General features: G+C 35.2%; 1 protein-coding gene and 1 pseudogene across 1 annotated transcript in view; both read right to left on the bottom strand.

The window, feature by feature from the left end:
• The window catches only part of DNAJC1 (DnaJ heat shock protein family (Hsp40) member C1), a 207,341-nt gene that overhangs the window by 173,501 nt on the left and 10,164 nt on the right, over nt 1-23,676 (bottom strand). The window lies entirely within an intron of this gene.
• On the bottom strand, nt 5,474-6,828 carry LOC102155065 (annotated as a pseudogene).

Genomic DNA, 23,676 nt, shown 5'->3' with positions numbered 1-23,676 from the left:
AATGAGTTATTTTAATATATTTCACTTTCAGAAGCTAAAATCATCTCAGTGATTTACATCTTGTCTTCCTCTTTGCTATGTATTTATAAGGACCAGCTTAAGAGAAATTTTTAAGTTCTAGTAGAAATCAAAAGTAGGACATCTGAAAATACAATATGAACTTTTAAATAAGAAATACTAGCCCAGGGTGCCTGGATGGCTCAGTTGGTTAAGCTTCTTTTTTTGGCTCAGGTCATGATCCCAGGGTCCTGGGATCGAGCCCTGCATCAGGCTCCTTGCTCAGTGGGAAACCTGCTTTCTCCCTCTTCCACTTCCTCTGCTTATGCTTTCTTTTTCTGTCAAATAAATAAATGAAATCTTCAAAAAAAAACTAAAAGAAAAACATGAGTTGTTTTTATAGCCTCTTCCTTGAGAAACATAAGATATGCTGTACTTTTTTTTAATAACTTGTCACAACCGACTTCTGCTCATGTCAGAAACTCTGCTCAAGACAAAACTCCAAAATTTATGTCTTGAATGAAGAGTTTGACATCATAGTTCAAATTACTTCTACTGAAATTAATCATTAAAACTAAAGAGGAAATGGTACAGATAAATGTATAGCATAAAAGATACTTGTCATTGACAGAACTTTAGAATTTTAGAGCAACCTGGATAGTATTGTAACTGCATAGAGTAACAAGAGCATACTGAGGGAAGACAAAACAACAGGAATAATTATGTTATGTAAACAGATTTCAAATACAAAAAATCTGTTCTCCAAAGAACTTCCAAGAATTGGACTCTATAATTTAAGTTCACCATCTTCTGTTTTCCCTTAATCTTATATAAAATTAGGAACTCAAATTTGCTGTAGCCGTTTACTAATATGGAGCATGACACAGTCTTTGTTTTGCTTTCAAGGAGACTTATGTTAAATGCAATATAAATGAATTATTGGAAAAATAAGTTTTGAAACAAGGACATACCAAATATAACCCCCAAATTTGTTATTAGGTTCAAGAGGCATATATATCTTTGCCAAACTGCCATAAAATTTCTAAATTTTCTGTGTTTATCACACTACAAACAGGTTAACAATTTGCAAATAAGCACCAGTCCCCAGATCACACTCTGAGTAGCATTATCTCAGAGACCAAGAAATTATACACAAAAATAATAATTAGAAATTAGTGGCTAAAGCTTTATTCAAGTGCTAAGTACTTAGCAAGTTTGATGTTGAAGAATATGTATTTAAATCTAAAATAAACGTGCTAAATAGAACTTCCTTCTTCGTTAAGAAGTAGCTTTATCATTTTTTTTTATAATTAAACTTTTTTTTTTAAGATTTTGTATTTATTCATTCATGAGAGACACACACACACACAGAGAGAGAGAGAGAGAGAGGCAGAAGGAGAAGCAGGCTCCACATAGGGAGCCCGACCTGGGACTCGATCCTGGGTCTCCAGGATCAGGCCCCAGGCCGAAGGCAGGGCTAAACTGCTGAGCCACCAGGGCCACCCAGCTTTATCACATTTGAAGTCAAGTTCAGAGCTTGACATCTGAGTATGCAATTAATTTAAATTAAAAACAAACAAACAAACAAAAAAACTTGGATCTTGAAAATAAAAGAAACTACAAGTTAATTTAATCTATTTTTTCTCAAGAGTAACACTGGTTGTCAAAGCAGTTCTGTAACAAATTCCTACTTGTCTGGTATAAAATATTACTTAATAAATGAGAGGTCTGGAGGATAGCTACAGGCAGCATAAACTGGACTGATGATCATCCACTGGTTTTAATCCAGAACTACTTCTGCTCTATTTCTACTACTTGAGAATAGTTGCTGGTATAATTCACGTTCTACATCAAGAAAATGGAAATAGGGTAATTTTAGGCTGAAAACAGAAACACAGTGCCTAAATATCATGATCATTCCAGTAGAAAGTCTTTGCTTCAATAAAATAGAAAGCTGAAAGGCTCTTCAAAAGATGATGTCATTTTTCAAGTTAGCTTCCAACTTTGTTAACAGCTTTATAAACCATATAGTTAATTGAAGGTAATATTAAAACCTGGCAACTTATAGAATAAGCCTTACAAAGTAATAAATCCAGAAATTATTAGTATGCATAATCTAAAGAACAGGGCTATTTGTTGTTGGCTGTATTACTGCGTATGTGTTCTGCTTTCTCAGTTCTCTAAAAGAAGTCTTGTTCTTTCCAATACTAAACTGCCATAATTAAAGAAGCATACTCTTTCCTATGTGACTTCTGAAGGCAAATATAACATCAATGAAAGAAATTATTATTAAAATTTATCAGGTTAAATTTTAATAATCGACACTAATAATGATAAAGACTAGGAAAAAAAGTGACTATATCTCTATTACCAGAGAAAATCAAACAGAAGGCAAATATATGGGCAGCAACTTCCCAGATCTAATTTCAATGTGTTGGCGGGGGTGGAGTGGGGTTCCTCCTGCCACAACACCAGGCAATTCTTGGACACCTCACTGATGTCTAAGAATTCAACTCTATTCTGACACTATCTACTGGAAGATAGTAAATAGATTCCACAGGTTAAGGGCTCAGTCCTATAAGACTGTCTTCCAACCCCTCACTTCAGATACCAGTCACAGCCCCAGGCTGTTAACTGTGCTTCTAGCCTACCAGCTTCAGATTGGAGGTCCCAACCACCTCCTCCTTATGTTCTTTTAATTTGCTATAGTGACTCATAGAATTCAGGGAAACATACTTGTTTACCAGATTATAATTTGATAAAGGATATGAATCAACACAGTCAGATGAAGAGGTACATAGAGCAAAGTGTGGGGAAAGGGGGCAGGGCTTCCATGCCTTCTTCATGCACTCTACCCTCCCAGCACCTTCATGTACTATTCGCCAACCAAGAATCTCCCTAAATCCAATCCTTTTGGGTTTTTATTGGGGGCTTCACTGACATCATAATTTACTAAGCTATTGGCCATTGCTGATTCAACCTATAGTTCCTCTCCCCTCTCTAGTCAGGGGGTGGGACTGAAAGTTCCAACCTTCTTTTTTTTTAAAGATTCTATTTATTTATTCATGAGAGATACAGAGATACAGAGACAGAGACATAGGCAGAGGGAGAAGCAGGATCCCTGCAAGGAGCCTGTTGTAGGATTCGATCCTGGACCCTAGGATCATGCCCTGAGCCGAAGGCAGAGGCTCAACAACTGAGTCACCCAGGCGTCCCAAGTTCCAACCTTCTAATCACATGGTCAGTCCTCCTGGCAACCAGGTCCTACCTATGGGCAGGGTCCAAGAGTCACCTTCATTAATAAAAAGATACCGGGGATCCCTGGGTGGCTCAGCGGTTTAGCGCCTGACTTTGGCCCAGGGCACGATCCTGGAGTCCCGGGATCAAGTCCCATGTCGGGCTCCCTGCATGGAGCCTGCTTCTCCCCCCTCCTGTGTCTCTGCCTCTGTCTCTCTCTATGTTTATCATGAATGAATGAATGAATGAATGAATAAATAAATCTTAAAAAAAAAAAGATACCCATGTCACCTTTTTTTTTTTTTTTTTCTTTTTTTTTTTTTACCCATGTCACCTTTATGGCTCCAGAGTATTTTCAGGGGCTGTGGATAAAGACTAAATATAACTGTGAAATATATTTTGGTTATTAATTTATCCTTTTTCTTTTTAAGAACTTTAATTTATTCATGAGAGACACACAGAGAGAGGCAGAGACATAGCCAGAGGGAGAAGCAGGCTCCCTATGGGGACCCTGTTGAGGGACTGGAACCCAGGACCCCTGATCACAAACCTGATCACGCCCTGAGCCGAAGTAGACGCTCAACCACTAAGCCACTCAGGCGTCCCTATTTTGGTCATTTAAAGAACTAAGTATATATTACTTATGTCTTTTTTTTAAATGGTAGATAACCAACAATTAAGCCAAAATTATTTTCTAATGTCCTGCTTAATACTAAGATTCTATCCATACATAATGGTCCTAACAAAGGAATGAAACATTTCCTCACATATGGTTAGAACTCCTTCTCTACAATAGAAGAAATAGGCATGATAGATGGGATTCTGCTGAAATGAATCTAAATTCATATATTGAGGGATATCAGTATTCCTCAAATGTGCTATTGTACCTAAAGTTATTTAGAGTAAGAAAATTGTGTTTGTTTTTTTGTTTGTTTTTTAAGATTTTTAATTTATTTATTCATGAGAGACACAGAGAGAGAGGCAGAGACACAGGCAGAGGGAGAAGCAGGCTCCATGCAGGGAGCCCGATGTGGGACCCGATCCCAGGACCCCAGGATCACACCCTGGGCTTAAGGCAGGCTCTAAACGCTGAGCCACCCACGTGTCCTGAAAATTGTGTTTAAAAACAAATTTGACAGAAACCTAAATATAACATAATGCGGCATGGTTAACAAAGTTATTTTTAGTAATTATTTCATAAGGCCACATAATTGTATGCTATTAAAAAAAAAAGCAATGTATTATTGGCAAAGATTGTAGAAGTAAAGTTTTCTCTAGTGAAGCAGGATTTGCAACAACAGCAATCCCACCAACCAGATGTTCCTGACAACTTTCTTTTTAGTAATAAGGAAATTATGCTCAACGTCACTAGTTAATGAAAATTAAAATAAAATGGAAATTTTCACCCTGAGAACATAGAAAACATTGAAGTCTGACTAGAATATCAAATATTGAGTAGAGCATAGGGAAGGTAAATTAGTAATGTAGTCACTATGGAAAGTAATTTGGTTGTGTATAACAAACTTCAAAATATTATGTAGCCTATGATCTAGTTAATCCACATCTGGGTATAAAATCCAAAACAGATTTAAAGTACAAAATATATTCTGTATCAAACTATAAAATTTTTGATTGAGACGTGCAGTAGGAAATACATTTTATGTAATTGTGTTCTGGAGTTGTGATGTCTCATGAAAAAAATAAATGCCCTTTACTCTGACTCTTTCTACTACATTCTATTATTTTTTAATATGCAGATTCCAACCTATCTAAATTTATTTCACCACCTGCTTCATGAAAAACACTGCCCTAAAAAACTATAGCAATACGTACAAGACAATATCTGTAAGACTGTTAACTGTGGCATTGTTTAAAATAGAGAAAAAGCTAGATACAATTTATATGTCCATTGATAGGTAGATAATTAAAATGTAAAATACAATGTAATATTATGAAGCAGTTAACAGTTTAGCTATATAATATGCACAGATCTTAAAAATATAGTGATAAAAGCAAGAAGCAGAACAATAGTTTCAGAATTTTTTTATTTTTTATTTTTTATTTAAGACCTTTATTAACGGGTGCTTGCCGTTTGTTGACTTTTTTGAAAAAATCAAGTTGTAAACTTTTATTACAAATTAAAAATGAGGTTCTTAAAAATCTCAACTTGACCAGATATGAAACAATTTGAAAACCTTTAAAGGTGTATTGAGAAAAACCAGGCTTTTTTTTTTTTTTTAAACACGTTTATCATTACCAAAAAGAGACGTCTTTAGGTAAAAATAATAAAAACCCCATGCTGCATAGATAATGCAGATAGTTCTATTTATCTGGTCAATGGGCAAAAAGCAAGCACTTAAGGTCTTCAGCTCCAATCTTTTGTTCATTTCTTATTGCTGGAATTTCATCTTCATTTCTTCATGTTGGATGACTAAACCGGATGATGGTAGAGATGGTAAGCCGGCATTTACTCAGCCCCGCCCTGCTCAGCCTCGGGAGCGGACGAATTCTCAGCTGGTGGATCGGCTGCTTTTGTCTCTTTGCCATCTTGTGGTTTAGGGTTTTCTGGGCGTCTACCTCGGTAATTGAAGTTGCGGCGGTACCGACGTTGAGGTGGCTGCTGACCTTGGGTCTCATCTCCTTGATTTTCCTTATCTTCCTCAATTCCATCCTCTCTAGGCTGTCTTTGACGAGGAGGACCCCTACAGAATCGTGGTCTATAACCTCGATACATATTCTGTCTCACTGGTCTACCTTGTTCTCCTGCACCCTGGTTGTCAGCACCTTCCATCACTTCTCCCTGCACAGGAGGGTTGGAATACTGTGGTCGACGCCCGTAGGGTCTCCGCATGTAGTAAGGTGGGAACCGTCGCCTGCGGTAGGGCCGGCGCTGTTGGGCCTGGCCTTCGGGAGCACTTTCCGATCCCTCGTTCTTTTCCCCACTCTCACTATTCTGGTAATTCTGCTGGTAATTGCGTGGAGGACCCCTGCGACGTGGATAGCGTCTATAATGGTTACGGTCTGCTGCATATTTACTGCCTTGCACTGGAACTCCACCAGGGCCTGTAACATTTGCTGCCTCCGCACCCTTTTCTCCTTCAACAACATCAAACTCCACAGTCTCTCCATCTCCTACACTGCGAAGGTACTTCCTGGGGTGATTCTTCTTTATGGCAGTCTGGTGTGCAAATACATCTTCCTTGCTGTCATTCCTGTTGAGGAAACCATATCCGTTTCTTACATTGAACCATTTTACTGTTCCCAAAACCTTCGTTGCGATGACCTTCTTGTCCCCGCCGGCAGGCGCCGCGGATGTGAGGCCGCCCGGGCCGCCGCTCCCTGCGCCGCCGCCCGTGGTGCCGGGCTTGGTGTCGGCTGCGCTGAGGGCGGGGGCGGCGGGGGGGCGGCGGGCGGCTGCTGGGTCTCGGCCTCGCTGCTCATGGTTGCGGTGATGGTGACTGGGGCCGGCTGCGGCAGCTGCGGCTCCTCCCGGGGTGTGATGGTAACTAGGCCGGCGGCGGCGGTGGGGCTGCTCAGGGCTCTCTGGGGTCCGCTCTCCGCTCCCGCTACCGATCGATCTCTAGTTTCAGAATTATATAGATTTCCAGCAATATATTATGATTACGAATGTTTATACATACATATATATAAAATTATTAAAATGGCCAGTGTGTATGTATATACGTGTGTATATGTGTGTGCACGCACGTGTATATATATATATAAATATATCAATTCACAGAGAAGTAGGAGGTTCTCAGACAGTAGTAAAGACAGGTTTGAGAGACCTTTAGTGATATAAGTCATGTTTTAATTTTTAAAGAATATTTAAATGTTACTTGAAAAATATTTGGAAATAGTTGCAGCAAGTTTTGAGATAGGAATAGGAGTAGAATGAATGAATGGAAGTAGATGTGAGAAAGAATAAGGTATAGAAGAGTAGAACTAGGTGTACATTTCCATACACTTACATCAATGAATAAGAGAGAAAAAAGCTGGGGGGGTGTGTGTGTGGGAGGACCAAAATCATAAGGACTAAGGGAAGATTAGGGAGGTATGTAGCAACAGCTGGGGGCAAAAAGCATGAAGTGGATTGAAAAGACAGGAAGAAAAGGCCTAACAACTGGTAAACTGATCCATTCCTCATTGGTGGTTCAACTGTATAAATAAAAGGGTGGCAGCTTAGTGGGAAAGTACTTAGCAACTCTGTTTACACAGACAACAGAAAGTGCCACTAGAGTGGCAAATTGAACTGTGCAAGGCCAATTAACCCTTTCACCTTAGTGTTTTATACTAGCTATCTTACTTAATGTGCCTCTGTTAGATCTACACTGATGTGTTAGAACCAAATGTAATTATAAATCATTGTTACATGTATTGATGAATTCTGCAAATTCCATGAAGCATATCCATTTTATTTAGTGTTCTGAATACCTTCTTTGCTCCTCTCATCTGGTTTTAATTAAGAATGCTTTGAAAGGAAGAAAGGTTATCCAAAAACTCAAACTACACATGTCCTTTATTAAACTATGAATTGATTACTACTCAAGTTTTCTGGCCTAAAGGATTTTTTTTTTTCCAGTTAAATTCACCTCAAATTTCTTCTAGATAGTCCGGGGAAAATTAGGGAAAGAAAAACACATTTGAATGAACAAAAATATAATAGAGAAATCCTAAAATGCATTGAAGAGGTCTGTAAACCAACTAGCTGCTGTATAAACAGTTATGTCTATACTCATGATTTACTTCTGAGAACTTTGCATCTTGAAGGCTATATAATACAATTAAAAAAAAAAAGACAGTGAATACATTTATTGTTGAAAATTGTATTCATTGTCTTGATTCCAAAATATAGTCATGTATCTTATTAGAACCACCTATATTTGAGAGCAAGGATCACACGTTACACATGTTCTATCAAACCTAAAAAAGTATCATACACTTTATATATAGGCATGAAAATAATTGGTAATAACCAATGAGAAATGGTGGCATATATGAAAGGCTTGTTTCTGTGATGCAGGAGGGCCAATAATAAAAGCTTGTATTGTTCAATAGTAAATTAAGGCAATCCACATAAACATTTATTCCTTAATCCTTTTTTTATTATTCTTTAATCCTAACACTCTTTTCCCTACTATCCACAGCTCCCAAAGTCTTCCAGTATCATTCCATTATTGGCTAAAATTCCATGTCAAATCTTCTTCTGGCCATGATTTAATCTTAATAGCAATACTTCCTTTTTTTTTTTTTTTTTTAAGATTTCACTGATTTGAGAGTGAGAACAAGCACAAGAGGCAGGGAGGGGCAGTGGGAGAAGGAGAAGTAGACTTCCTACGGAGCAGGGAACCCAACACAGGGAACCCAACACAGGGCTCTATCCCAGAACCCTGAGATCATGACCTGAGCCAAAGGCAGCTGCTTAACCAACTGAGCCACCCAGATACTCCAATAGCAATACTTGTTAAAATGCTAATCAAATACTGGGGAAAATACCAACAGACTTTTTTAGGTGGGCTTTTTTTTTTTAATTTTTATTTATTTATGATAGAGAGAGAGAGAGAGGAGAGAGAGAGAGAGAGAGAGAGAGAGAGAGAAGCAGGCTCTATGCACCGGGAGCCCGACGTGGGATTTGATCCCGGGTCTCCAGGATCACGCCCTGGGCCAAAGGCAGGCGCTAAACCGCTGCGCCACCCAGGAATCCCTTGAGGTGGGTTTTAAAGGAATACACATTGTATTTCCTAACGTAATAAAGATTAATCCCAGTCTGAAAAAGTAACACTTGCTTTTAGGAGCAAGGGACTTTTCCTAGTTCTGGCTTTTCTCAGTTCTTCCCAATGGTTAACAAAAGACAAGAGAGATGGAGAATTTGGCTTACATCATGCTACAGAGATTATGTTTATTGACCTCTACAGGTAAGTTAAAATCAGTGGATGAAGAGAAGGAGATAGCTTCTGCCTTTATTGAAGTCTCTTTTTGAATGCAGGTCACCCACTAGGTTCCCCTATTACTCTTTTCTTCCATAATAACACCAGCAAAACCACTGCAAAAGCAACCAATCAAAACAAGCAGCATCCGTGAAGACCAATGGTAGGACCAATGAGCAACAGAAGAAACAGTGATAATTCCAAATCTGCTCTCATGAATGAGCCTGAGGATAGTATTGATGCTTCTTTGTAAGTAAATAGAGTACTGTGGACACTCAAGCACAAAAGCAAATCTCAACACTTACTACTTTTTTTTGCCTCCCAAAATGTAAGATTTTATCTAAGTGAGTTTTAAAAAAGAAAACTACTGAATTTCAAAAATATAAAGACAAATACAATGATAGACTATGACAAGTAAACATAGGTTATTTACCTAAAAGTTACAATATAAATAGTGCAATTAATTAATTTACAAAGCTCAGTTTCTCTAAAGCACTTATTACAAGGTCTTCTTTAGGAATTCACTGCCTTTTTTTGTAGATGTGTTTACCAACCATAATACAAATCAAAATCATTCTAAAGGAGAAATAATTTCCAAAAGTAATGATTATTAATTTAACCCAAGTAAGGATGTATATAAGTACAGATATTTCTTCCTAGTTCCCTTCTGAACATTCTAGTCCTACAGCCAATTTTGGACTAAGTTTAGAATTGAAGTTTAGAATTGAGTTTAGAATTGAATCCCAGTGCAGAGCACCAAAATACACATGCCCAAGAGCAAGCAGTCAATTGCCATGATTATTTTTACATTAAATAAAACAAATACATCCTAATATATGTAACATAACATTTAAGTTAAAAGTCAAGAGGCTTATGTTCTCATACTGACCCTACATAAATCATCATAGATCACTCTGGATAATAAAGGTTGATAATAGGTCTTTTTTCTCTTTTGGAAAGCTGATTAGATTGTCTAATATAAACATTCTTTGAAAAGTCTACAATAAAGTAATAAATAGGGAAGCCCGGGTAGCTCTGCGGCTTAGGGCTGCCTTCAGCCCAGGGCGTGATCCTGAAGACCAGGAATCGAGTCCCTCAACAGGCTCCCTGCATGGAGCCTGCTTCTCCCTCTGCTTGTGTCTGCCTCTCTCTCTGTGTCTCTCATGAATAAATAAATAAATAAAATCTTTTTTAAAAAAAGTAATAAATAAAAAAAATTTCAAAGTAACAAGAGGAAAAAACCCATTCCCAAATTATTTTGGTACATTCTGTACATTAAGCCAACAGTTAGATGATATTTAACTGCAAAAACTTTTTTTTTAAATTTTAAATGAGGATGTCTAGTTTGTATATAGGAACAATTGGCTTACTTTGTAATTTGAATTAGCTTCAGTAGTTTTTTTCTTAAAGATCTTCTCTTCAAAAGTCCTCCCACCTTTCTCTCTCCTCATCAACAAAATACATATTGATAGAGTCAGATTTTTCTTGATTAACTCTTTTTAATATTTAATATAGTATTTAAGAAGTACTAAAGAATATAAAACATAAACAGCACTAGCCACCTGCAAGCACATCTCCATCAAGAGAGGGAAATCTTAGCGCACCTGATTGGCTCAGCCAGTGGAGCAAGTGACTCTTGATCTCGGGTTTGTAAATTCAGGCCCCACATTGGGTGTAGAGATGGCTTAAAAATAAGTATCTTAAAATAAGCACACACAACAACAACAAGAGGGAAATCTTAACAAGGGAAGGAGAGAAAGAGCAAGAGAGAAACACAAATGCAAACTGTGAAAGAATTTTCATTATTTCTTGAAGCAAGATTTTGTAGTACTTGTATACTGATAAAGTAATGTATACAATTCAGAAAACCAGCCTTGAAGTAAAGTGAGAAAGTCAATTAGCAAGTGAAAAGATTGGCTCAGAATCTGGTGAGACTGGGGTCAGCAACTTCTTTTTTTAAAGGTGGTTTAATTAAAGCAAGAGGACTGGAGCAGTGGGCAGGAAGGGCTGCCTGGGGTCAGCAACTTCTTAAGCTTCAAGTGCATTCAGCAGAACTAGGCAATATTAAGGCACAGACAGGTGGACTGTTTACAGACAACACATAGCAGTCTATCAATTGACTTGATTTTGTCTTGCAGTGCTACCAAAATATTTCCTATCTATAAAGAACAGGAATCATATCATATACTGCCTTCAAGGATTCATAAAACCTAACACGGTGCTGGAGACTAACTATAGAATAGATGAAGGAATATAAAGAGGCACAGGAAAAAAGGCAAAGATTTTAAGACAATTGAAACATATGCAAAATCACTACCCAAAGGGGTCCCTACAAGACCCAAGGATCCAAAGGCTAAAATACTTTTAAAAAACTAAAAACAAAACAAAACTATATCACAAGGCTCTCTGTAACTTCAGCATGTGTATGTTCGTTTGATGTTATCAGAAACATCTAAGCCTATAAAAAATACCAATATCAACTCTGGTTAAGCACTCTCGTGAGGCCCACACATAATAGCAATCAGTTACTCAGCATATTACAGCTTAATTAGTGCTGTGACATGTACTTCCTTAACTTGAACTATCTTGTATGTGATTAGTAAACAAAGGAATGAGGTCCTTATAATGCAAAAGTTGTGTTAGCACAACATGGTTTTCTCCCAGCACACTCATTTTAGTAAGGGATCCAAGACAAGATTTCTCACAATTAAAGAAAGTCTTAGCAATATATGAAGACCTTAGAAAATAGTTAAAAATCTACAGAAATTCCTTCGTTCAATGTAAGTAGTAGCTGGTTTACAGACATCAAGAACATCTATGGTTTCTATTATGCAAAGTTATCTGTTGAAGCCATGAGTACAGCTAAAGTCGCAGCAAAAACATTTCCTCCATTTTTAAACTTACAGATCAGTGAAATGGGTTCTACTCTGATTCATACTTAAAATTTTTATTCAAATGATCTTAAAAACCTATTATCTCAAATAAGGAAGCATGAGCACAAGTTAAAGGATTCTAAGAACTGACTGACTACAATGCCAGGTAAAAATGCTGACGGACGTTTAATTAAAATTTTTAAAGTATTGTTTCAGTCAATGCTTATAAAGTTCCACAGAGGGTTGCATTAAATCCTTTTCTCCTATAAATTCTATTTTTCTTGACAGTGTTATTTTGAGGAACAAGAAAGCCACACATTGAGTAATAGCAGAAATAACTGTTCTTGGATCTGGTCTATCTAGATAAAGTAGAAAATAATGGAAAGCAAATTAAAGACAGAATTCCAGTAGGAGAGATATCCTTATTTACTTCTTTCACCATCGCTTCTGGTAAAACTTTCAAGTCAGTCAGATTAAGTTATAATGAATAAAAAGACTATCAATCTTTTCTTGCTTACCTACTCTGAGCAATCTGTTCTAGGCCTTCAATGACTTCACTGTTTTTAGTAATAATCAAAACTTTATTCTCCCATGGTTTTCAATTTTCTTCATTCTGATTTTTTGTCTAGTTCCCCAGCTAATCATTCTTTCTCAGAATCAAAACGTAACAGACTTACATGTATGGAGAGTCAAATGCTAAACACTGTGCTAGATATATGAAAGAAACGTGGCAGCAAACAACAAAAGATAAAAATCCAAATACTAAAGAAACTATATAAATAAACATATTTTCTAGTTCTTTCCATTGGGAAATACTACATGCAATGATGCCACAGAAGTAACAGGCACACATATTTTGGTTTCTAAATGCTATACTTCAATGAAAAGAACCAATGCTACTTGCAGAAATGACTGATTCCAGAGCTGGGGCAGTGAGAATTACATGATAAGTCTGGAGCATCTTATGGTGCCAGAAAATAAGTAAGTGTCCTGAAAAAGAGTAGTAATCTTTTCAAAGGGCAAACTTTTGGTTTCATTTGGTTCTTCCATTGTTTTCCTGTTTTTATTTCATCGGTTTCTGCTCTAATCTTATAATTTCCTTCATTTTTCTTGCTTTAAGTTTAATTTGCTCTTTTTTCCTTCCTTGTGTCTTAAGGTAAATGCTTAAGACTATTGATGTGAAATCTGTCTTCTTTGCTGATAATAGGTATTTAAAGCTACAAATTCCACTTAGGTATTGTTTAACTGCATCCTCTAAATGTGATATGTTCTGTTTTCATTTTCATTCAGTTCAAAATATTTTCTAATTTCCCTTGTGATTTTTTTCTTTGACTCATGGGTAATTTAGAAATGTGTTAAGGTCCAAATATTTGGGGATTCCCAGGTTTGTTTCTGTTGTCCATTTCTAATTTAACTCCATTGTAATAAGAGAATATACTTTGTATGATTTTAATACGTTTAAATATACTGAGGCTTGATTTATGACCTGGTATATGAACTATCCTGCAAATGTTCTATGTGAACTTGAAAAAAAAAAGTGTATTCCATTGTTCTTAGGTGGTGTGTTCTATAGATGTCAGTAATGTCAAGTTGGTTGACAGAGTTATTCTGGTCCTGTATATTCTTCTTGATTTTCAGTCTAAGTATTCCATCATTTATTGAGAGCTGTGTATTAAATTATTATTGCTGATTATCTATTTCTCCTTTCAATTCTGTGTTTTTGCTTCATGTATCTTGGAGTCCTATTGTTAGATGTATATAACTGTTGTATATTCTTGATGAATTATCCTTATCACTATGAAATGTCCCTCATTTTCTATAGTAATATTTTTGTCTTCACGTCAATTTTGCCTAACAGTATATTTGCATAACAGTATATTTATTAGTATATTGGTATATTGCCTAATATTATTATATTGCCAACATAGTATAATGCTTGTACCATCCTTTTACATTCAACCTATTTGTGTCTTTGAATCTAAAGTGTCTCTTGTAGAAAGAATACAGTTGGATCTTTTTAAAATCCAGTCTGACATTCTCTACTCCTTTATTGGAATGTTTAATCTACTCATATTTAATTTAGTTACTGATATGGTTAGATTTATGTCTGCCATTTTGCTATTTGTTTTCTATGAATCTTGTGTCCTCCCCTCCATTTCTCCTTTATTGCTCTCTTTTTAGTTACATAGCTTCAGATATATCTTAGTGTTCCATTTTACTTTGTTAGAATTTTCACCACATAAATTGTTTATTTTCTTAGTGGTTGCTCTAAGGATTATAATATATAACTTATCAAGATGTACTTCAGATTAATATTCACCTTTTACTGAAAAAATAAACACTGTTCTATTACAGCTCCATTTCTTCCCTCTTTGTGTTATCATCATATATAGTAATCTTTATATAAGTTCAACAAAAGAGTTTTATCATTGTTTTATGTAATTTTTTTTTCTGTTTTTTTCCTACATATTTATATTTTCTGTTTTTTTTTTTTTTCCCCTCCTTTACATAGATTCGAATTACTCTCTCGTATCATTTTCTTTCAGTTTAAAGAACTTTGGTATTCTTTTTTTTTTTTTTTAAGATTTATTTATTTGAGAGACAGAAGAGGCACAAGCAGGGAAAGGGACAGAGGGAGAAGTGGGCTCCCTGCTCAGTGGGGATGTTAGGCTCAATCCCAGGACCCTGATATCATGACTGGAGCTAAAGGCAGTTGCTTAACCAACTGAGCCACCCAGGTACCCCTTCTTTTAGTATTTCTTGTAAGACAGGTCTACCAGCAATGAATTTCTTTAATCTCTGCTTATCTGGAAATGTCTTTATTTTACCTTCTTCTTGAAAGGTAAGTTTGTAGGACATTAAATTCCTGGTTACAATTTTTTCTTTCAAAACTTTGAATATCCAGCCCACTATTTTCTAGCTTCCATTGCTTCTGATGAGAGGTCAGTTTTTAATCATGTCACCATCCTATATGATTTTTAAATTTTACTTTCAAGATTTTCTCTTTATTTTTAAAATTTTACAATTTGTGATTTGCTTAGGTAAGGATATCTTTGTGTTGATTCTACTTGGAGTTTCTTGAACTTCCTGGATGTATAGATTAATATTTTTTTCCCTCTTTTTCCTTCTCTTGTCCTTCTGAGATTTTCATTACATACATGATGATATGCTTGATTGTGTCCCCCAGGTTTTTGAGTCTATTCATTTTTCTTATTCTTTTTTCTGTTTTACAAACTGAATCATTTCTACTAATCTGTCTTCAAGTTTGTGGATTCTTTTGTCATCTCAATTATGCAGTTGATCCCATTTAGTAAAAAGTTAATATCTTTTTCAACTCCAGAATTTTGATTTGGTTTTATTTTTTAAATTTCTATCTATTTTTTTATGTTTTCTATTTGTTGAATCAGTTATCATATTTTTCTTTAAAATGACTTCCTTTATTTCTTTGAACTTCAAAGTTTTTTTGTTTTTTGTTTTTTCGAACTTCAAAGTTTTGCCTGCTAAATATAACAGCTGGGCCCATTTAAACAAAATTTCTATCGATTTCCATTTTTTCCCTGAGTACAGACCACGTTCTTGTTCCTTTGTATGTATCACAGATTTTGTTGAACACTGGATATTTGATAATATATTGGAGCGACCTTAGATTCTAATTGCTTCCTTGCACTGGAGCTTGCTCTTCTGTTTTTGTTTGTTTAATGACCTGACAGGGATTATTCTATGGAGTCTGTCTTCTGTGTGTTGTGTAGCTGCTGAAATCTGTGCTCGGGTATTTTTTTTTTTTCCTTCGTTTTTATCTTTAAACTTGCTCTGCATAGTTTAATGATTAGTCAATCATTAGCTAGAGATTGTGCTCAAATATCTTGGGCCAGTAAAGCTTCTACTTTGTGATGATGGGTCTGTGTGCCAGCAGGGGTACATATTCACAGTTTAGGCATTTTATAAGTCTTTTGAGGCTCTTATTTTCTGTTCAACCCTCTTGGGTCTCATCTGTACATACACAACACCTCTTGTTCAGCCAGGAATGTGTGAATACCTAGGGCTTTCTCCATTCCCTCCATAGCCTTCTAGATTATAATGGACATGTGGGATGTTATCCTGAAATAGTTGTTTTGACAATTTTGTGAAGTTTCATCATTTGGGGGGAGGAGGAGCAGATTTACTGAGCTCCTTACTACATTAGTCGAAAAGCCTTGTCTTTCACTCTCTTTCTCTTTTATAGCACCCTCTATATTATGACTTCCAAATATTTTTGGTTGTATAAACTACTATTCATTAAAAATTTTTAAATTTTGGGGGATCCCTGGGTGGCTCAGCGGTTTGGCGCCTGTCTTTGGCCTGGGGCACGATCCTCGAGTCCCGGGATCGAGTCCCACGTCGGGCTCCCGGCATGGAGCCTGCTTCTCCCTCTATCTGTGTCTCTGCTCCCCCCCCCCATGAATAAATAAATAAGTCTTAAAATTTTTAAAAAATATTTTGTATTTATATTTGGATTTTAGATATCTTTCTTCATTAACTCATATGTAGCCTATTACTGTACTAATATATGGTATGTTCTAAACATTTTTCCTGAGCCCAACAATTATCTTTTGCACCCTAGGCAAAGTAAGTACTTGCTCTTCTACCCAGAAATCTAAACCAGGGACAGGTCATACTTTGCTGATGCCTGCTGTAAGCCAGCACTGTCCAATACAATATAATGCAAGCCACATGTGTAACTACATTTTCTAGTAGTCACATTATAAAAAAGGAAAAATATGTAAAATTAATTTTAATATTTTATTTAAATCAACTTATAAAAATATTTTCAGCATGTAATATTAAAAGTTACTGAGATATTTTACACTATTTTTTATACAGTCTTCAAAATCTAGTGTATGTTTTATATGTACAACACATCTCAATGAATAAGCCAAATTTTTTATGGTTAAAGTGAAATGTAGTCCTAACCAAAGAGTAAAGTTGTATTCAATGGAAAAGTATTTTGTACTCCTTCAGTTTTAAAATTTTAAGTTAATTAAAATCAAATAAAATGTAAAATTAATGTTCTTAGTCCAGCCACATTTCAGTTGCCTGACAGTCAGTCATATGTGGCTAGAAGCTACAATACTGGACAGCACACCTCTAAACTATATATGCACTGCGAGGACTGAAGAAGTTATAAATAAGCCTATAATGTAGCTGGTTATTCAGTTGAATCTATAATACACTATATACATATATTTAAAAATTCAGAAAAATAATACAAAGTTAAGAAGCACTGAAGTATGGTCTTACCCTCAAGACCTATTAGTTGGCTTTCTTGGCCAGGATACTATTGTGTTTGTTTGCCGGAAAGAAAAATTATATCTATAGCATATCCTAAGTATATTTACAACCATAAAGCTACTTCATTTGACCTATGCTATTAATTTCTCAAGTGACTAACATCTGAAATTTGATAAAATAGGTTCTGATTCACTGAAATAATTATTAGAAATTACTTAATATTTTTACAATAACAAAATATATAGACGGGTTTTTTAAGTCTAAAGTTGTTTGTCTTATTTAATTTCCCATTTATAACTCTATAAGTTATAAGTTAAAGGCAACTTAAATATCTGTTCAATTTATCTAATAAACACGAAGATATACTGTTAATTTGGTTTATCTAATTGTGATTTAATTATATAACATTCTTCTTCCGAAAATAAAAGAATTTACATGAGCATGTATTATTAATACTAACAGAACTCTAAAAGGAAACATTCACTGCTAAATAAAATAATTCTACTAATCCCACAATTCAAACTGTTCCCATTACTCCATGTTACTTTTTTACCTTTTGCACATATAAAACTCATACAAAATTATAACCAAATGTGAATACAACTTGATATTTGGCTTTTTTCACTTACATCGTAAATATTTTTCCATGTTGCTGTATACTTTCCCATACAGTATTATTAATGATTACACATCAGGCCAAGGATATGTCATAATTTACTGAAAGTCTCCTGTTAAAATTTGTTTCTAATTCTTTATTATTAGTAGTATTATCAAAAGAACTAATGAATTAACAAATATGAAAAACAGGCTTTGTTATAAGTTTCATAACAATCTAGATAGCTTTGCAATTCTATTCTGTCACAAAAACAAAGGTTAGAAACATTACTGGAGAGAACTGCTGCAGAGATAGTATTGTTATCCACACTAGAAAACCAACAATGACTATCTGCAAGTGAAATGTCTTTTTTTTTTTTAAAACGATTTTATTTATTTATTCATGAAAGACACAGAGAGAGACGCAGAGACACAGGCAGAGGGAGAAGCAGGCTCCATGCAGGGAGCCTGACGCAGGACTTGATCCCAGGACTCCAGGATCACACCCTGGGCCGAAGGCAGACGCTAAACCGCTTAGCCACCCAGGGATTCTCGTGAAATGTCTTTTAAAAAGATTATACCACTGTTCTCTTCCATGTTAGTATCTTTAAAGACTTTCCAGAGATTAACAACTAAATATTAAATGTACATAATAATTACAAAACAAATATGTTCCTCAGATTGTATGTAAACTGATACTTAATTCCTACAAATCTAGAATGAAAGAACTTTTTATCTTTCCTTATAAATCTGAAGTGTATACTTCTTTCTTTAAATCATTTGTTGAAGCTTCAATTAAGGATCATCCAATTCCATGAAGCTAATATCCACTGAAATTCTAGGATTTTAGCAGTGTCATCAAGTTTATTACTAAAACAGTTTTCAGTGAGGTTAACCTTCACTGTACTATGTTTTGTTTTGTACATCTTTGAAGACTGAATATGAGAGAACATAATGTTATTTAGGCTCAGAAAGAGAAGGTATTTTTATGAGGTTTGCAAGTATAGCATATATTTACAGCTGACATGACACTACCTGCATAGAACTTAATGTTAGGACCATTAATTTCCCCCAGCAATGGTTTTTATGACATGTATCTTGAGTTTCACTGTCTTTCTCCCCACCTACCATATTTTTCTAACTAGGTTCAAGACAAAAATCAGAACCCTCCTCTGTGGGTCTCCAACAACGGGGCCATCCATATACATCACTCTGAGGTAATAGGATCTACTTACTACATTCATATTCAAAGCTTTGAGGGATCCAATTATTTCAGAAATGTTACTTGACTGTTTTAGCACCCAGACCTGGATAAAGTCTAGGAATAGTGGTCAGAAAGCGGATGGCCTACTGTCCCTTTTAATACCTAATTAATCTCTTATATTGCTGTGAATAATAGGCCTGAATATATTTCTCGATGATAAATGGTAAATGTTCTTAGATAACAGGAAAACTAGCATTAAAAATAATAACTATTATAAAAAAATGCAGCTTTTAAAAACATTCTAGGGTTACAGTAGCACTGCAAGCATTGAGGGACTTCCTCCCTAACCTCCTCCAAACACATACCAAAGATAAAATTTAAAGAGAAAAATCACAAACACCTAGCTATGAAAAACACTAGTTAAGTATCTCAGTAGATTAAAAAAAGAAAAGAAAAAGGAAACTTGTAGCCCTAATTAGAGCTTAAGGTATAGGCCTACTGGACTCTACACCTACAAGTAGGCAGTAATTGGAAGTAGGACTCTCACAAAGTAATGAGGGCTAAAAGTACTCTACAAAAGGCCTGGGATCAGAGCCAGACTAAGTGCTTGAAACCAACAGTTGCAGTAGGACTCTACCACCTGCAGGGGAGGGAAAAACATAAAAAGCAAAAATGCCACTCACTACCTGAGGCTATAGCTTATAAAATATTATGTATCCGGGATGGTAAGAGGCCATGGTTTCAGCCCCACAGCTGAGACCAGGCCAAGGGATCTGCAGGCTTGGTAGCTGGATCTGCAGTGGCCCCAATATAACCTCAGGAGGGAGCCCTAAGCTGCCTATATGAGTAAAAGCCACTGTGAAGTCTCTAGGGAGGGCTGCATAAAAGGGGGTAGAGAAACTCCAACTCAAGATGAACTTGTGAACTAAAATTTTACTGACATTTTAGTTATAAAAGAGTAATTATTTCCTTTAAGTTGAATCACCTATGTGCAGTTCTTTAGTAATCTCAAAGTCTATGATATTTTCATACTATAATGAAAAGAGGTTTTTAGTAGACCCACAACCTGTACAACTGCACACATGCATTCTGCTTTAAGAGTCTATAACAACTTCTGGGTACAATTTTAATTAAATTACTCTTGTGGCCCATATTATCAAAGCTGACATACCCCAAATCATCTTGTTTTCATTTCCTAGAAATTTCCTGTTGCTGACTTTGATGACCTCAGGGAATCATTTATAGTAATCTCAAATCATGCTCAGTGTAATTCTAAGACAATTGTAACTATGGTGGCTTGGGTCTTCTCTAGGGTGGATTTAGTACATTTCTAAAGACCATGAAAACAAGAAGGTCTCTCAAGTTGCCTGTATATTTTATTTTTAATACCTTTATTGAGGTATAACTGATACACAAAGAATTGTGGGTTGTAGTTGTTGTTTTTAAGTAACCCTACTACCATAGAATCAACAAGTAACTATTTCCTTTGTGCATTTTATTTTAAGGCATTTCAGAGCAATAATTTTAGGGAATATATATTTAGGGGTACTCCAAAATAAGATTATAAATGAAGCTGGAAGTAGATAAGAACTATGATTTTAGCTTTACATAAGAATAACATTTCCACTGAGTACTACAATCCAAAAACTCAATAGGCTGCTTCATAAACTCATTGTTAGAGGTAAATAAAATAGAGTGGATGACCATCTGCCAAAGAACTATAGAGAGATTCAGGATTCCTATATGAGAAAATAGGTTAGATATTGGTGAGATCTTTTCCAACTTCAGGATTCTATCACTGGTTTTTAAATTTTTGTTTTGTTTCTTTTTTTCACTCAACATAGAATTTTTTACATTTCTGACCCCAGTGCAATTTCTTTCTTGTACCAGGATTTTTTTTTTTTAGTTTATTTATTTATTTACTTGAGAGAGGGAGAGAGAGAGGGAGAGAGAGAACATGCAGGGTAAGGGGTAAAGGAAAGGGAGAGAGAATCTTAAGCAGACTCTGCACTAGGCAGGGAGCCTGACACCAGAGTCCATCTCACAATCCTGAAATCATGACCTGAGCTGAAATCAAGAGTTGGGACACTCAACTGACTAAGCCACCCAGGTGCCCCCGTACCAGGATTACTTAAAACAACAATAGCTACATATAAAAATCATCAACATTAATATCTACTTCTTTTCCTCAGTTGTATATGAAATTACAAAAGGTAGAGTCAAAAAGATCAGCAATTAATTATTGAGTCTAAAGGAAAGCAATACTTACTAGGAGCTATATAGAGGTGGCAGAGACAACTAGTAAAAACGGATGACTTGTTACCCCTGATTAAGAGCTAAAATACTGGCACACAAATAGAAATGGATATAGAAATCTCCCTTAAAATCATTTAATTAGGGGCTCCTGGGTGGATCAGTCAGTTAAGTGTCTGCCTTCAACTCAGGTCATGATCCCAGTGTCCTGGGATAGAGCCCAGCATGGACTCCCTGCTCAGCAGGGAGTCTGCTTCTCCCTCTGCCCACTCCTCATGCTTCTCTCTCTGTCTCTCAAATAAAAAAAATCATAAAACAATAAAGTCATTTAAAGATATAATACTCAAAATAGATGACAGTAAAGAATATAGCAACTATTTCATAGCTAGCAATATATTTGATGGATGAGTTTCAAAATAAATAGAAAGAATGGAAAACCTCAAAGTTAAAATTACAAACTAGGAACATTGAAGCAACACTGAAAACTTAACAATATTAGTAAGACTTTAAGAATTATCAAATATAACAGGCAAGTCAGCAAAAGCAAATAACCCATTTGAATTAAGCTGATTATCTGAAAACACCCTTATTAGCTCTGTATGCATGGACATTGAGCTCTGTATGCATGGACACTGAGAACCCACTGTCCCTAGAAGAGTAGCATGCACTATACTAACAGCTTTTATAGGTCAAAGAAAAGAATGGAAAATGTACAGATAACTAGGAAGATGATATCTAGCATAACTGAAACAATCTAAAAACAAAAAAAAGCAACAAAAACTATGCTGAGTTAAAATACAAAAGGAAAAAAAAGATGGCAATGACGACTACAAACTATGTCCCTGACAAAATGGAAATAGCAGTTAGTGATTTTACCCAAAAATATTTAGGTATATGTATACAACACAGAAATGTTGATTTCCTAAACCTGTGCTTTCTAAAGTCGTAGCCATCTGCCATATTTAAGCACTTGAAATGTGCTAATACAATTCAGAAACCAATTTTTTAATTTTATTTGATTAATTTACATTAATTGTACTTCTGAATCAAAGTATACTAGAAGTATAAATGTAAAATACATACCAGATTTTAATGACAGTAAAAGCTAGAATGTGAACTATTAATAATTATTTAAAATGTGATTAAATGTTGAAATACTTTTGATACACTGAATTAAATATATTATTAAAATTAATTTAATCTTCCTTTTTTACTTTTTAAATGTAGCTTTTAGAAAATTTAAAATTATGTTTGTGGCTTGTATTATACATCTATTGCACAGTGTTGCTCTAAGGGATCAATGGGTTGAAAAAGTGTTAAATGCCCCAAATTTGAAATCTATGTCAGTCAGGATTTCTAAGTAAAATATTATTTATCTCCTAATGTCACAAATATTACTTTAGGCTACTCAGAATTTGTATATTTATATATTCCAAAGTCATTTGTATACTCTTCACACAGAAGATTGGTACAAATCATTAAAGCATTCCTCTGAGGCCCGAACTATGGTAATGTTTAATGGTTATTTCAACCAGAATGAATCATCAAGTATCTGAAGGACACTGATTCATCAAAGACTTATTGATTCTTTTTATATTCAGATTCTCCCACTGATATGGTAAATAATGCTTTTTCATATATAAGAGCTAAATAAGATCTTTACTATAGCAAAAATTTTATTAAGACTAATTTTAAGACAATTATATCTCTATATATGTGTGTATCTGCATGCATATAATTATACGATTATAAAATTTTCCCTGGAAGAAAAATATCAGACCTATACGCCTTTATAGTGTTTTTCCAACCTTTTTCATACTATGGCATTTCATAGAGAATTGTATTTGAAAAGACACACTGGAATAAATGGTTAAGTCCACCCAAGAAAGGACATCACTATTTAAGCACACTTACTTGTAGCACACCAATTGGGAAGCTTGGTTTTAAAGGTCCAAATACAAAATACTGCAAAAATCCCTGACCCATATTTTATTTTTACCTGATATATATTTATTTTTACTTATGCCTACAGTTGTGAAAATACAACCCCTCAACATTTTTAAAGACAATATCCAAAGAAGGCCACAAGATGGAGATATTACTCTATTACCATTTTTATTTGTAATTTATGCATTTTTCTACATTTCCCCTCTCCTTACATATTTCCTATTTTTGCCTCTCAGTGGTATTCTCAGCTACTGTCCCTATCACAAACAGACTGATTCCTCTCCCACTCTGCTTTAACCAGCTTTATAATAAAAGTATTATATAATGAATGCTTGTTTTTAATATTAAAGCAAGCAAATTAATTATTTTATTCTAG

This window comes from Canis lupus, chromosome 2 (genome assembly GCF_011100685.1).
Source record: "Canis lupus familiaris isolate Mischka breed German Shepherd chromosome 2, alternate assembly UU_Cfam_GSD_1.0, whole genome shotgun sequence".
Taxonomy (NCBI): Eukaryota; Metazoa; Chordata; class Mammalia; order Carnivora; family Canidae; genus Canis; species Canis lupus.
This window is presented reverse-complemented; position numbering and strand designations above follow the sequence as displayed.